Here is a 14,705-nt window from a genome sequence, read left to right on the forward strand (position 1 = left end):
TGCATTCCCAGAGATGAGTGCAATTTGTTTGGTGGGTTTTTTCCTACTCTCATTTTCCATCCATCATTCAGCATAAAGGGATGCAGCTTTGTCAGAATCACTCTCTACATTTTGTTGAACAATGGTACCTACAGTGCTAATGAAGCAATGAGAGGACTGGTAGGATGAATGTCTGGTGAATTTGCAAATTATCCTGTACTTAGGAAAATCTTTTACTTCCTCTTTCCATCAGAAAAGAAAAGAAAAACTCAGCTGCTTCTACCATAGCCCAACATTTTTCTACTGCACTGAGGGCTGCAGTAGTTCTTATTAATACTTCTTTATATAGTCTTCTTTGACCTGACTTGTTCTCCTTACTAAAGCACAACTGTTGATTTGAGCAGGCAGTTTGCCTGAGGAAGGGCTACAAAGGGCTTTGAAGCACAAGTGTGCATTAGGCCTATGCGAAGTGGCTAGTATTCGCTTTGGACTCAGATTTGGCCAACATGGGGGACAGTGATTCGATTTGGTGATTCAAATCACTGTCCCAAATCGATTCAGCCAAATCTGATTCAGAGATTTCACCCCTGCTGAATTGGCTGAATCTCCAAATCAAACAAGCCCCATTTCCCGCTTGCTCTCCCAGCCCTGTCACTGGCTTCCCTGCCTGGTCCCAGCATCCCAGCTCTGAAAAAAAAAAGAGCCCTGCACTCACCAGCTGCTGGCAGCCGGTGGTGGGGAGATCCCTGCTGCCCCCCACTGCCCTGCACTGTGTGAGGGGCTCTGCCATAAGCCCCATATCCTCTGCCTGCTCTCCCAGTCTCAATGGTCTGGCTCTTTAAAGAAAAAAAAAGCCCCGCACTCACCGGTTCTTGTAAGGTGTGTGTAGGGGTGATTTCTGCTGCCCCCTGCTGTATGAGGGGGGCTCTGCCACAAGCCCCAGAGGTCCTGAGGCTGCTGCAGCTGGTGAGCGTGGGGCTGGGGAGCTGGGGCAGCCATTGATGTGGCTGGGAGAGTGGTTGGTGGTCTGGGGGTGTTCAGGAGGGGCTGGGGGAGCTGGCAGGGGATGGGGCCTGGTAGGGGTCCCCCTATGGTCCCTTCCCCCCCATCCAGCTCCTACTCCCCCACCCCTTACTTACTGGCATGGAGGGTCCATCTCCCTGTGGCAGCGAGCGGGGACTGCCTGAATCGCCGAAGCTCTCCAAATCTTTTCTGAATTGATTCGGAGAGCTTTGAATTGATTCAGACCTTTTTATTGGTCTCCAGATTGGATTCAGATTTGGACATTTGGCCACCAAATCAGGCAGAATCTCCTCCAAATCAAATCAACATCTGAAGCTTTGCACAGCCTGAGTGTGCATGTATCAGATGTCTATGTGCACATGGGTTATCTTTGGAAGCATAATTTGGTCCTGGTAAATCTAAGGTCTAAGTAAAACTATGTGACTGGTGCTTGCCTGCTGCATTATCTTGGATGATGTTTTCAACTCTTCTGCCATGAAAGCTGGATCTTATGCTCTGAGATATTGCACTTGTTTAAGGATGAAAAGCGAAAGAGATAGAAGATCAAGTTTTCTTCCTAAACAGAAGGAGTGTGTATGCAAAGATGTATTACCACTTTTTTTTTCTGGAATAGGTGAATTTCACAACTGGGGTTTGTATGGGTTCTGATAACTTTTCAGCTTCTGGCTGAGGTTGATTTGTTGGGGTAGAAGGAACCCTAAAAGAAACACATGATTGTGTTTATTGCAAGTAAATGATAATATTTAAATGATGGATTGAAGACAAAAAAAATATAAGGACAAAGGAAGCAAAGTGCCTATTTCCAGTCACACTTATCCTGAAGAGATCATGGAAGAGATGAGATGGCTAAGATCTATAGTAATTGAGAATTTTTACATTTTATTTCCTCAGCCTCTTCTTTGTATACTCATCTTCCCTGCCTTCTATCTTCAGTTATTATATGTGATTATTATTTATGCCACTTACAAACATCCAAACCCTTAAAAATGAATGCTGTCTATTCTTTTATCACACACCTCACATGTATACTTCATTTCAATTTGCATCATGTATTGCTATAGCAATTATGCAGCCTTCAAATTCATAACATTATTCTTAAAATATCCCAGACTGTGCTATTATGCATTTCTGCTTGTTTATCACTTGCATAGAATCATAGTAAATTAGGATTGGAATGGACTTCAGGAGATCATCAAGTTGAACTCTCTGCTCAAAGTAGGACCATCCCCAACTATATCACTTCAGCCAAGGCTTTGTCTACCCAAGTCTTAAAAACCTAAAGGATGGAGATTCCACAACCTCTCTGGGGAACTGAGCTTATTTTAGTCTAGAGAAGAGAAGATGGAGGTGGGATTTAAAGCAGCCTTCAACTACCTGAAGTGTGGTTACAAAGAGGATGGAGCTAGACTGTTCTCAGTGGTGGCAGATAACAGAACAAGGAGCCATGATCTCAGGTTACAGCAAGGGAAGTTTAAGTTCAATATACTGAAAAACACATTCTCACTAGGAGGGTAGTAAAGCATATGCAGCATACTTTTCATTCTATTTTAGATCATTTTTAGAGAGTTTTACTTTTTTAATTGGTACTATTTCTTACATTTCTTTCTGTGAAACCAGACTAGCACTTCTAGTTCAACTTTACAGGCAATGAAAGAAGAATACAATGATAATGAACAAACTTCAAGAATATATACAAGTATTAAAAATATTTATTTCTAGTGATGCAATTTTCAGGTCTAATATCTTACAATCTATCAGTGACATAAGTCTCATACCATTGGAAAATGGAATTACCAGCTTTCCAGTGGAATAAAGTTCCCATTTTGCCCCAATGTTTCATAAAATGTTAGGTCTTATAGAAACTCAAGATTACATTTTAAGGAAAATTCTGTATGAATGTAGAAGGGAGAAAAGCAGACATTTATGGGTAGTTACTTTTCTTTCTATTTCATCAATATTCTATTTATTTATTTTACTTAATCCTCCAAGGTTTGGAATATTCTGGGTAAAAACAAAGCATTGTTATGGTCATAATGCAGGTAAAGTGATCAAATATTTACTAAGATAAATGTATTTCATAATAAACATTACGTATTTCACCAATTTCTCTCAAATGCATGGTGCATTTACGAACACCTATATATTCTCAGTGCTGAGAATTCTTCTCAGACACTTTAAAAATGAATGTTGAGATAACACTTACGTTTGACAAACACCATGTGGTAAGGATTGGAGAGAATGTATATTGAACAGGAATAGCAACAAGATTTTCTTTCAACAAAAATCAGTAAAGCCATATGAAAGAACTTGAATTAACCCCACCCCCCCACAGCTACTGTAAAATAAATTATTTTGAACTTCTAGCAGCAGGATTAATAGGTCTTTCAATGCAGCCACTCAGTAATCATTGAACCATTCATACCTAGAGTTTCTTACATGATACTATAGCCCTTTGTGACCCAATGAGAAATAACAGCATTTATGGTCCCAATAATACTCATGGGTATGTACAGACATTCAAAAAGTCTGAGGTGGATTTGAACTAACTTACATGGGTTTCTTTAAGTAGATTGAGAGTGAACAGAACACAAGTTTGCCCTTTGGTGGGGGGGGTGGGGTGGAGGGCACGCAGGCTGCCTGCACTGGCTGAGGCCAACAGATTTGGGGTGCTCCTGCATGTCTCCCAGCACTGAGTGTAGCTGAGTGGACAGGCCTGATTGGCTGCTGGGCATGGGAAAACAGTCCCCCCTTCCCCACCTTTGCTGCTAGCCATAAGAAACCATCAGCCACAGCCAGGCTGTGGGGGCGGGGGGGCACTGGCACCTTTACTCCTGCACAAACCCTGCCACAAAGCACCCTAGTGTCACTGAGCCCAGTGTCAGGTCTGTATGTACATCATGGTGTGTTCCACAATAGGGCCCATTCAGGACACAGATGCCAGTACTTCCCCTTCCCCACTCCCTGCCGCTGCACCTGGCTGTGACTAACAGGTGGCCAGAGGCAGGAGTTGGGGCTGGGGATAGAGGCTTTGCTGGCTTGCTCTCTGTGACAGCCCATGTGTTGCCCTGGAGGTTCAGGTCAAAGCTTAGGATCTCAATATCACACTGTTAGATAGGACAGCATGGTGTACAATTGCACATATACACACACACAAATTAATTAGGTGCATACACACACTCTAGGTGCATACACTCCCATCAGGCACACATGCTCACTTATCACCAGTTCAAGCTCATACACACTACACATACCAAAAATTAGTCAACAATCAGTTGTCAATACCCACACACTCAGTACATGTGCATGGATCACTAATTCATATATCATGCATGCAGTCTCTCTCTCTCTATATATATAGATATGTATGTATTCACCAGTTCACACACAAACAACTCACCTACACATACACATAAGTGAGTTCTTAACTTGAATGGTATGGAATGTATGTGTGTGTTTGGGGGACTTGGGATACCTGGGGGAAGGTTAAGGTGACAGAGGAAGTGTAAGGAGTGAAAGTTGCTGGAACTGGGATTAGAACTGGTTGACTAGAGAGAAGCTGGTTTGAGGAACTGAGGCTTGGGGTTACTTAAGGTCAAGTGGCCCCAGGGTTACTCAGGGTCACTGGTGCAAGGGAAAAAGCCTGGTGGATTGGGTTAGTTTGGGAGTGAACAGAAGGAGGAGACAGCCAGGAAAGAGAGAGAGGCAGAAACCTGGGAGCTTGGGACTGGAAACTGAGGCAGACGGCTGAAAGATTGGGGGGCAGATAAGTGGTTGCAAGGAGGAAACAGTCAGGAAATAGACAAAAAACCAACTTGGGGTTTCAAAATAACAGGTTTATTAAATAGACAACAGGCTACACAGCCCCATGAAGTTATTGGTTCACACACACACAGACATACAAGCACTTGTAATGGCAGCAGGAGAAACAGACTCAGTGGAAGGGTTGGAGTCCGGGTAGGGAAGAGAAACAGAGTCCAAGTCTTTGGTTGAAGAGCGAGTGGAGGTGATAGCTACCTATCCAGGCTGGAAAGGGGACTTTGTCCAGCAGGTGTTGTTCGGGAGGCATCGCTGGCAGGGCCTCTGGGTGGATAGATGGTGTGGCATGGTGCTGGTCCAAATGGAGTGAGCATCCCAAGGAGTCAGTCTTCACTAACCCTTTTTATGGGGAAGACTACCTATAATCTCCTATGGGGAGGGCCTGTCTAGGCAATGTCTGTCCTGTTCCAGAGGGCTCCAGGTGTTCTTACTGAGGCCCACCATTATGCAGCCTTGGCACAATGGTGGGTTGCCTCATCTTTTGTGTCTTGAATGCTGAGAGTGGTTCTAAAGGCTGGGTTGTTGGTCCAGGTATTGGTTTTGATAGTTCGGTCACTCAGAGGGAGCTAAATTTAGACCTACTGCCATTGTCTCTCAAGCACCCTCATTCATCCCCATTCATTCAGGAACCAAGTTACATACGTGGGGTAGGTATGAGTCATAGGTTACAACATACTTGCACAACAGGGCATGGGGACAAGATGGAGACTTGACAAACAAAATTGAAACTTGTCATGACTTATGCTAACTTACATATGTAGGCCTAAATCATATAATAGCAGTAAAACAGTAATATGGAACAGTAAAAATCTATATAAACATAATAATTATACAATATAAAGAAGGAGAAAAACCAAAATGAATACAACTTGCTACTGAAATAAAATGCTGAAGCTTATCCTATGTCTTATCTCACTTATATTTATCTATACTGAATAGAGGGAGAGAAAAAGTCAGAAAATGGTTAGGGAAGGTTAGGGAATGCATTTTAAAACAATAAAAAAAGAAAAACTGGGGGTTTTGTTACACATGGATGGCGTTGGCTGGATGCTCGGCTGGAGCAGAGGAGCATGGGCTGAATTCCAGCATGCCTCCCTCCAACAGGGGGTGGGGGTTCAGGGGCCCACAAAAGAGGATGGGATGCTGGCAGACAGCAGCCTGAGTTGATTTAACAGGAGATCTAGTACAGAAGTTTGATGCACTGGACTAGATTAATTTGAATAAATTTGAGAGCACATCAGTCCAGAACTCTGTTAGACCAGGTTCTGCCATTTTTAGTTTGTACCATGTACCCCAGACTGCTGTACGGTTATGGGTCTGGTTTGAATTCCAATCACTTAGTGTGGATTATGTGTAATGTCTGTACTTCACTTATGTGAAATGATAGCAATAGGGAGCTTGCTAAATTCTTCTGCTCTTTCCACTAATTTTGACAACAAAGGCATCTGTGCTATTGTGAATAGAACACATCTAGTAGTTTTACATTGATTTTCAAATCTGTTTTTATTCTTACCCTTTCTGTTCAACATTACATATTGACTACTGCCAAATTCAGGCAGTCAAATATCTTGAAATATATAAAAGTAATGCACGCAATAGATTCCTTTAATTTACATTCTGTTTTTTTAACTATTAGTGTATACTGTTTTTGTTTAAAAATCTATTTGAATAAGTATCGGAGTGAAAACTTAAACAACCCAAACATGATAATATTAATAGTAAAATGGAAAGATTTCCCAACATGTTGCATGTGTGATCTTCAGAGAAGTCAGACACAGAAAGGAAGTAAATGACAGAGAAGACAAAACAAAAAACCCCCCATCAAACCCAGAAGCAATCAAGGCTCAACTGACTGCTTTTAATCACATGCCTATATGAACTAATAATGCTGTAACAACAACAGGCATCTGAAATGGTGACAAAGTTTATGTCATGGTTACCCAGTCATGCAAAGTCTAGTCAAGTTCCAGGTCTAAGCATGTCAAGACTATATCTTTACATACTACATCCCTGGGCATTCCCACTTATCTTTACCGTGTGCTAAAGGTTATAGATGTTTTGAAATTTTTTAGATTTTTTTTTTTACTGGACAAGGTTGATTTACTGAAACTGCAACATTTTGCAATAAGGTACCAGTTTCAATGACATCTTTATCGTCAGTTATTCTTCGGTAGGGTCTCTTTCAATCTCAACCCTAGGAGCTGTTTTGCTTTGTAAAAACAATTAAATAGTCAGTGGAGTAGGGATTTGATCCTGGGTTTCCCATATCCTAGGTGAATGTCCCATCAGCATGGTTATGGAGACAATCTTTTAACTTTTAGCTTCAATATTAATCCAAGAAAAGAAATGACCTTTTCAGAACTGTATATTTAAAATCTAATTCCTCATCTTTTCTTCTCCCTGTCTTCAGATCTTCCTTCATTAAGTTTCTTACAACTTTAGATCATTGGCAGGTCTAAAACTTTCTTTAGAAGTACAATTTTGGCTTGTACAGACTTGTTTTCAGGCATATAACAAAGCAATTAACTGCTCTCTGTTTAAATACCAGTATCAGGCTTATGAGGCAGGCTTGCATTTATAACTTACATTATTATATTTGTTTTCATGACAAGGACATTGGAATCATGGAATCATAAAAAGTAGGGCTGGAAGGATGCTGAGGAGATCATCTTCAAGAAAGGGAGGAAAAAAGTCCTGGGAACCTACAGGCCAATCAGTTTTACCTCAATCCCTGGGAAGATTTTGGAAAAAAATATCAAAGAAACCATTCTTGACAGGCTAACAGAAGGCAACATTCTGAGGAATAGCCAGCACAGGTTTGTTGTGGGTAGAGCTTGCTTGACCAATTTAATTTCCTTGTATGACCAGGTGATGTATCGCCTGGACAAAAGGGAAAAGGTTGATGTTGTATATTTGCACTTTAAAAAAGCCTTTGACCTGGTGTCCCATGATGTCCTCATGGAAAAATTGGGCAACTGTGGGCTTGAATATTCCACAGTCTAATGGCTGGGGAATGGGCTCTGAGGTTGGACCCAGAGAGTGGTAGTTGATGTTACCAAACCAACATGGCACTCAGTAACTAGTGGAGTTCCCCTAGGCTTCGTTCTCAGACCTGTACTTTTTAATGTCTTCATAAACGATCTGGACATTAGTGTCAAAAGCGGACTGGCCAAGTTCACTGACAACACCAAACTTTGGGGAAGGGTGTCCACACTTGAGGATAGGCTGGTGATCCAGGCCAACCTCGATAGGGTCACAAGGTGGGCAGCTGAAAACCTGATGGCATTCAATATGGAGAAATGCAAGCTGCTCCACCTTGGGAATAAAAACCAGCATTGCACGTATAGGCTCTGCAACGCTATGCCTGCTAGCACCATGACTGAAGGAAACTTTGGGGTCACGACTAACCACAAGTTGAATATGCACCACCAATGCAATACTGCAGCTGGCAAAGCAAACAAAACTCTGGCTTCATCTACTGATGCATCTTGAGCAAGACCCAGGATGTCATTCTCCCACTGTACTTGGCCTTAGTGAGGCTGCACATGGAGTACTGCATCCAATTCTGGGCTCCACAATTTAGGAAGGACATGGAGAAGCTTGAAAGAGTCCAGAGGTGAGCCACTCACATGATCAGAGAGCATGAGAACAGGCCTTATGAAGAGACGCTGTGAGCTATGGGACTCTTCAGCCTGGAGAAGTGCAGGCTCAGGAGTGACTTGGGGGCAGCCTATAAGTACATAAAGGGTGGGCATCAGGATCTGGGGGAACACCTGTTTACCAGAGCACCCTAAAGGATGACAAGGTCCAACAATCACAAACTCCTGCAAGACAATTTTAGGCTGGACATAAGGAAAAACTGCTTCACTGTCCGAGCTCCCAAGGCCTGGAACAGACTCCCCTCAGAGGTAGTGCAAGCACCTACTCTGGACACTTTCAAGAAACATTTGGACATTTATCTTGCTGGGATCCTTTGACCCTAGCTGACTTCCTGCCCCTTGGGCAGGGGGCTGGATCTGATGATCTTACAGGGTTCCTTCCAGCCCTAATGTCTATGAAATCTAGTCCTGCCCTCTGCTCATGGCAGAATCATTTGACTCTACACCGGGGCTGGGCAATTATTTTGGGCAGAGGGCTGCTTACTGAGTTTTGGCAAGCCATCAAGGGCCACATGACAGGCAGCCAGGGGCAGATAAATATTAATTTTATAAATTTTTTAAGGGACCTGCGGGCTGGCTAGGATGGCCTGGTGGGAGCATCTGGCCCGCGGGCTGCATTTTGCCCACCCCTACTCTACACCATCCTAGACAAATATTTATCTAATCTGCTTTTAAAGACTTCCAGGGATGCAGATTTCACATCCTCTCTATGTAATCTATTCCAACTGTCACAGGGAGAAACTTCTTTCTAATAGCCAACCTAACTTTGCCTTACTGAAATTTTAGACTGTTACTTTTTTTCTTGTTCTGCCTCCTGTAGCAGCAAAGAGTAGTCTATAACCTTCTCCTTTATAATAACCCTTTATGTATTTGAAGACTGTCAGTCTTCTCTAGATAAAATAATCCCAGTTTTTCCAAACCTTTTCTTTAAATTCTGCTTTTGAGACCTCTAATTATTTTAGGTGTTCACTTACGGATTTATGCCAATTTGCCTACAGCCTTCTTGCAGTGCAGTGCCCAAAACTAGACACAGTACTCCAGGTGAGGCATCCATGCTGAACAGAGTGGAAGAATTGCTTCTCGTGACTTGCAGATAACATTCCAGTAAATATCTTTCAGCACTCTATTGCTTTTTAGTTTAGTTTTGTTTTTGTACTGAGGGCACATTTTTTATTTATATGCAGCTTGTGGTCCACTATAACCTCCCAGTCCTTTGCACAGTACTGCAGCTTAGACAGTTATTCCCTATACTCAAAGAGATGACCCAATGTAAGGAAAGGTTTGAATGAGGACCAAGGCTGAGGGATAAACACAGTAAGTATACATTAAGCACAAAACCAGCTCATTGTCAAATGAGAAAGCTGACTGATGTGAGTGGAGATGGTTAGGCTGCCAGCTACTGCCTCTCACATATCAGCACCTATCAGAACTTAGTTCTAGCCAGTCTCAGAGCATAGTTATTACAGAAGCTTGAAAGCAGCACAAAGAGGGTTTTTGTTTTAATTCCTCCTTAAAATACTACACACCAATGAAAAGGCTGTCTATGGTATGGCTGACCTGGGGCTATGCCAGCTGACTGAGTTCTAAAACAATGGGGAAAAATGGGTCAGCTACAATTCTCGCTTCTTTCACTTCTTGTATAGCCCCTGTAACAGATTGCATTTGCCTTGATACAAAACTGGAAGATAACTCAACTCTGTCATAGAGGTAGTGATGGATGCACACCTCTAAAAGGTGAGACAATAGGCATTCTACAGTTCAGAACTACTATGACACAGGGAAAACCGTGATGAAAATCTTGCAAAAAAAAGACCAATCCCACACAATTTTCAATATATCTTGATTGTGGGTTGATTTGGAAATACTGTGAGAACAACCTGCTCTCATGATATTTTGACATTTTCATTTTATTTGAGTAACTAGATGTAGGCTTTAAATCTGTACACTCAATGTTTCATGAGGTTCAGAATTTGAATGCAAATTACAAAGTTGACTCCTTAGCTTTATCTTTATTACAAACCTGAACCAAAATTTCAGGACTATAGGAACTATTTTGGATTTGCTGTGCAAGTCATTTAGTTCAGTGCCCATATTTCAACAAAAGTCAATGCCAGATGCTTCAAAACAAGGCGTAAGAACCTCACAATAGATATCGATGGGATCAACTGTTGCCCATATTAATTTCCACCCCGATCTGTATTAGAAATGTGTTTAAACTGCAAAGGATGAAGTTTAATTTCTTCTCCCAAGATATTATTTCATTAATTATAATAACTCTGGATAGTTTTGTGATCTATTTGATTGCCCAATCCCTATTCAAATCTTGCTAAATTGTTGCCCTCAGTGTCTTCTTCTGACAGTGACTTTCATAGTTTAATTACACGTTGTGTGATAAAGGAGTTCTCTTGATCAGTTTTGAATCTGTCACCTTTTAATTTCATTGAAAGTCTCTTGCTCTTGTATAATGAGTCAGGCAGAACAGAAGCTCCTAACAGCTTTCTTCTCCACTACCCATTATTTTATATATATCTTTATAAGGGCTTTTTTTTTTTTGTAAAGTAAAAAAATCCCAAATGTTCTCACCTCAGAACACTCCAGTTTCAGGACGTTCAGGATTCAGATTGGAATGAAATGTTATAGATCAGGACAGCTGAAACTAGGAAATTGATGCACATTAAAAGTAAATCAGAAAATTATGTGAACAGATTGGTTTATACGTAATCAATTCGGCAGCTTTATAGGAGAGTTCAGTGAGATTTTTGATGGGCAAACCTGAAAAGGAGCTGCTTTCATACAGAAAGGGCAGGACAAGGGACAGCGTCCACTGACTTCAATGGCTACCTTCATGGAAATTGCAATTTATTTTATGTCCGGGTTTGGTGAAAACTAATGACTAAGTGACAATGATTCTGCTTCATTTATCTTAACTGTCTATTTGAAGTCACCAGACACCTGGGGCTTTTCTCAATTCCTTAATCAATGGAATATTTTAGCTCCTTTAATGCTCTAACTCTTTATAAGACTTTGTTAAGAAAGCATTTTAAAAAACCCAAAACAAAACAGGAATTATTTGGGCTGGGCCAGGTAAGTACAGCTTAGAATAAATGGAAGGACAATAAAGTGAGGGAATATTCAAGGTCACTGTATCATATAAAGATTCCTTGACAAGGAAGGCTATTAAAGTGAGGAATGTCCTCTCAAAAGGGGAAGGGGAGGGGAAAGTGTTACTCATTAGGTTTTTAATATTGATGTGAACAAAGAAGTAGCTAACCAAAACTAAAAATCTTGTACTCCTACAGTGCTATCTGGGCTACAAGACCTAACAAAGACCTTCTGCTATTTTACTATATTTTTATGTTATTGTTTCTATTGGTTTTTGGAGGCTAATATTTTCTTTTTCTCAGACTCTCTTTTTTTCTAACACTCATTCCATCTCTTCTAGTCTCAAACAACCTTATTTCTTTCTGCTTTCTGTGTGTGCTTTCTCTCTGGATCCACAGTTCATCTTGGGTCCTAAAGCTGATCCTAGACCTCAGTGTTTGTTTAAAACTGTTTTGGTCACAGCAGAAACTTTTATAATCTCATCTAGTTACCCAATTAGCACTTCTTTTCCAGTTCCCATACACAGTATTTCCCCTCCACCTTGCACAGATCACTTCATTGCAGCTGTTGACCTACTATGACACAGACACCAATAGAATGTCAAAGCATGCCTTGCTTTTGGGAGTTCCACCCACATTGCTGTAAGGACTTCAGCAATGGTTTATAATTTTTAGCGCCACTTCATGGTACTATTAGCTCCTTCATTTCTGTTTTACTTATAAAAATTAGGAAAAGGTGTGAAAGCTGATTTAGAGCAGTTATCTTATTGGGGCTCGAGCAATGCATACAGAGCAGCACCCATGAGAGGGATCTAATAGGTGTGAATTGTCAGTCCATACAATTGCAGCTGTGTTAGCTAGCTGAAAGGAGGAACTCTTAACCTCTGGTGGCTGCTTTGCAGGGGGTGCTTTGGACCTGAAGAAATTTTGAGTAATCACACAGCTGGCCCTTCACAGAGACCTAGTTGTTCCTAATATATTATTTTAACAGGGCTAAAGCAAGACCTAGGTGTATGTTAGGTTATAAAGGTTATATATCACTGATCAGAAATTGCCCAAATCATTATGAAACCTCCCCACAATGTGATGGTGAATGTCAAAATTGTCTAGTTTGGGAAAATGTTTTCCAGAAAGGATGTTTTCTCTAATTTCAGCTTCTCGTTGAAAATGAAGAGAAATTGTAATGAAAACTTAGTTTTTAAAAAATCGGCAAAATGTTATTGGTATTTTCACTCTCCTCTGTGAGACAGCCTTCATATAGCATCCAGAACATGCATGTTGCTCCAGTCCTGTGTAAATATCTTGAATAAATGTACGGTATTCTGGTTTGCTTAGTTTTCAGTCCATTTTTGCAAATTAATTATAAGGCCATGCACAAAGCATTTCTTCTTTCCTATATATGGCATTGTTATACTGTACTCTCATTGTTCAACATACAAGAAACACATTAAAATTTAATACTGCGTAAAACAGAAAGCAAATTAAAAGCTTTGTATTTCTTTCAGCATAAATTTAAAATGGAGCACTGAAAGAGTAAATGGAGATCAAACTCATTTGCCATTTTATTGTATGATATGCAGATCTAATAACTGCTTAAAAGTGGAAATCACTAATTATTATGACAATAGGCAGGGCAGAGTAGCACTTTATAGACTAATTCAGCAGCCCTAGATTTCAGGAGGGCAAACTTCAACGAGCTAAGGAGGATAGTTGGGGAAGTGCTGAGGTCCCAGAGGGGAGGAGAGCCAGGTGTCCAAGGAGAGTGGTCACTCCTTAAGGAGATGATCCTCCAAGCCCAGAGGAAGGTAATCCCAACGAGGATCAAAGGGAGCAGGAGGGCACACAAGCCTCCATGGCTCACCAAAAGCGTCCAGGAATGTCTCCTTGCTAAAAGGGAGGCGTACACCCAATGGAAAGAAGGGGACATCACCAGGGATGACTATACTGCAGTCGCTCGGAGATGTAGGGGGGCAGTCAGGAAGGCCAAGGCAGACATGGAATTAGGGCTAGCTTCCCAGGTTAAGGATAATAAGAAGTCCTTCTTCAAATACATAGGGGGTAAAAAGAAGGTTCCGGGTAATGAGGGCCCCCTGCAGGATGCGTTGGGGAATTTGGTCATCACACCAGATGACAAAGCTAACATGTTTAATGGTTTCTTTGCCTCCGTCTTCCTAAGTAGGGACCAAAATAGTCACCTCCCTGCTGGGACCCCCTCGGGCCTTAGGGGAGGCACACCTGGGCCAAGGGTTAGCAAGGAACTAGTTAGGGAACTTCTGAAGGGGCTGGACTTCAAGTCAGCCAGTCCGGACGTTCTCCACCCTAGAGTTCTAAAGGAATTGGCTGAGGTCATTTCAGGACCCCTGGCATGGCTTTATGAGCACTCGTGGTGCTCTGGTGTGGTGCCGGAGGACTAGAAGAGGGCCAAGGTGGTCCCCATCTTCAAAAAGGGGAAAAAGGAGGACCCAGGAAACTATAGGCCAGTTAGTCTTACCTCGATCCTAGGCAAGCTGTTTGAGAAAATTATTTTGGCACACTCCACGAGGGCCAGCAGGGGACTGCATGCATAGGGGCAACCAACACAGGTTCATCAGTGGCAGGTCCTGTCAAACCAACCTGGTGGCCTTTTAAGATCAGATCACCAAATCATTAGATGCAGGGGTAGCAGTGGACATAGTCTTCCTGGACTTCTGGAAGGCTTTCAACACTGTTTCTCACCCCATTCTCATTAAGAAACTGGGGGACTGTCGTGTCGATGCCCACACAGTCAAACGGGTCACCAACTGGCTGGAGGCAGCACCCAGAGGATGGTAGTGGATAGGTCCTACTCCACCTGGAGGGATGTGGGCAGTGGGGTTCCGCAGGGCTCAGTCCTCAGGCACGCACTGTTCAACATCTTCATCAGTGACTTGGACGAGGGGGTAAAAAGCACTCTGTTCAAATTTGCTGATGACACTAAGATGTGGGGGGATGTGGGCACAATAGAAGGAAGCAACAGGCTACAATTGGACCTGGACAGGTTACAAGGGTGGGCGGATGTGAATAGGATGGGATTCAACACAGACAAGTGCAAAGTGATGCACCTGGGGAGGAATAACCGGCACCATACCTACAGGTTGGGGAATTCCCT

This window comes from Crocodylus siamensis, chromosome 2, assembly GCF_052110815.1.
Source record: "Crocodylus siamensis isolate JL-2025a chromosome 2, ASM5211081v1, whole genome shotgun sequence".
Lineage (NCBI taxonomy): Eukaryota > Metazoa > Chordata > Crocodylia > Crocodylidae > Crocodylus > Crocodylus siamensis.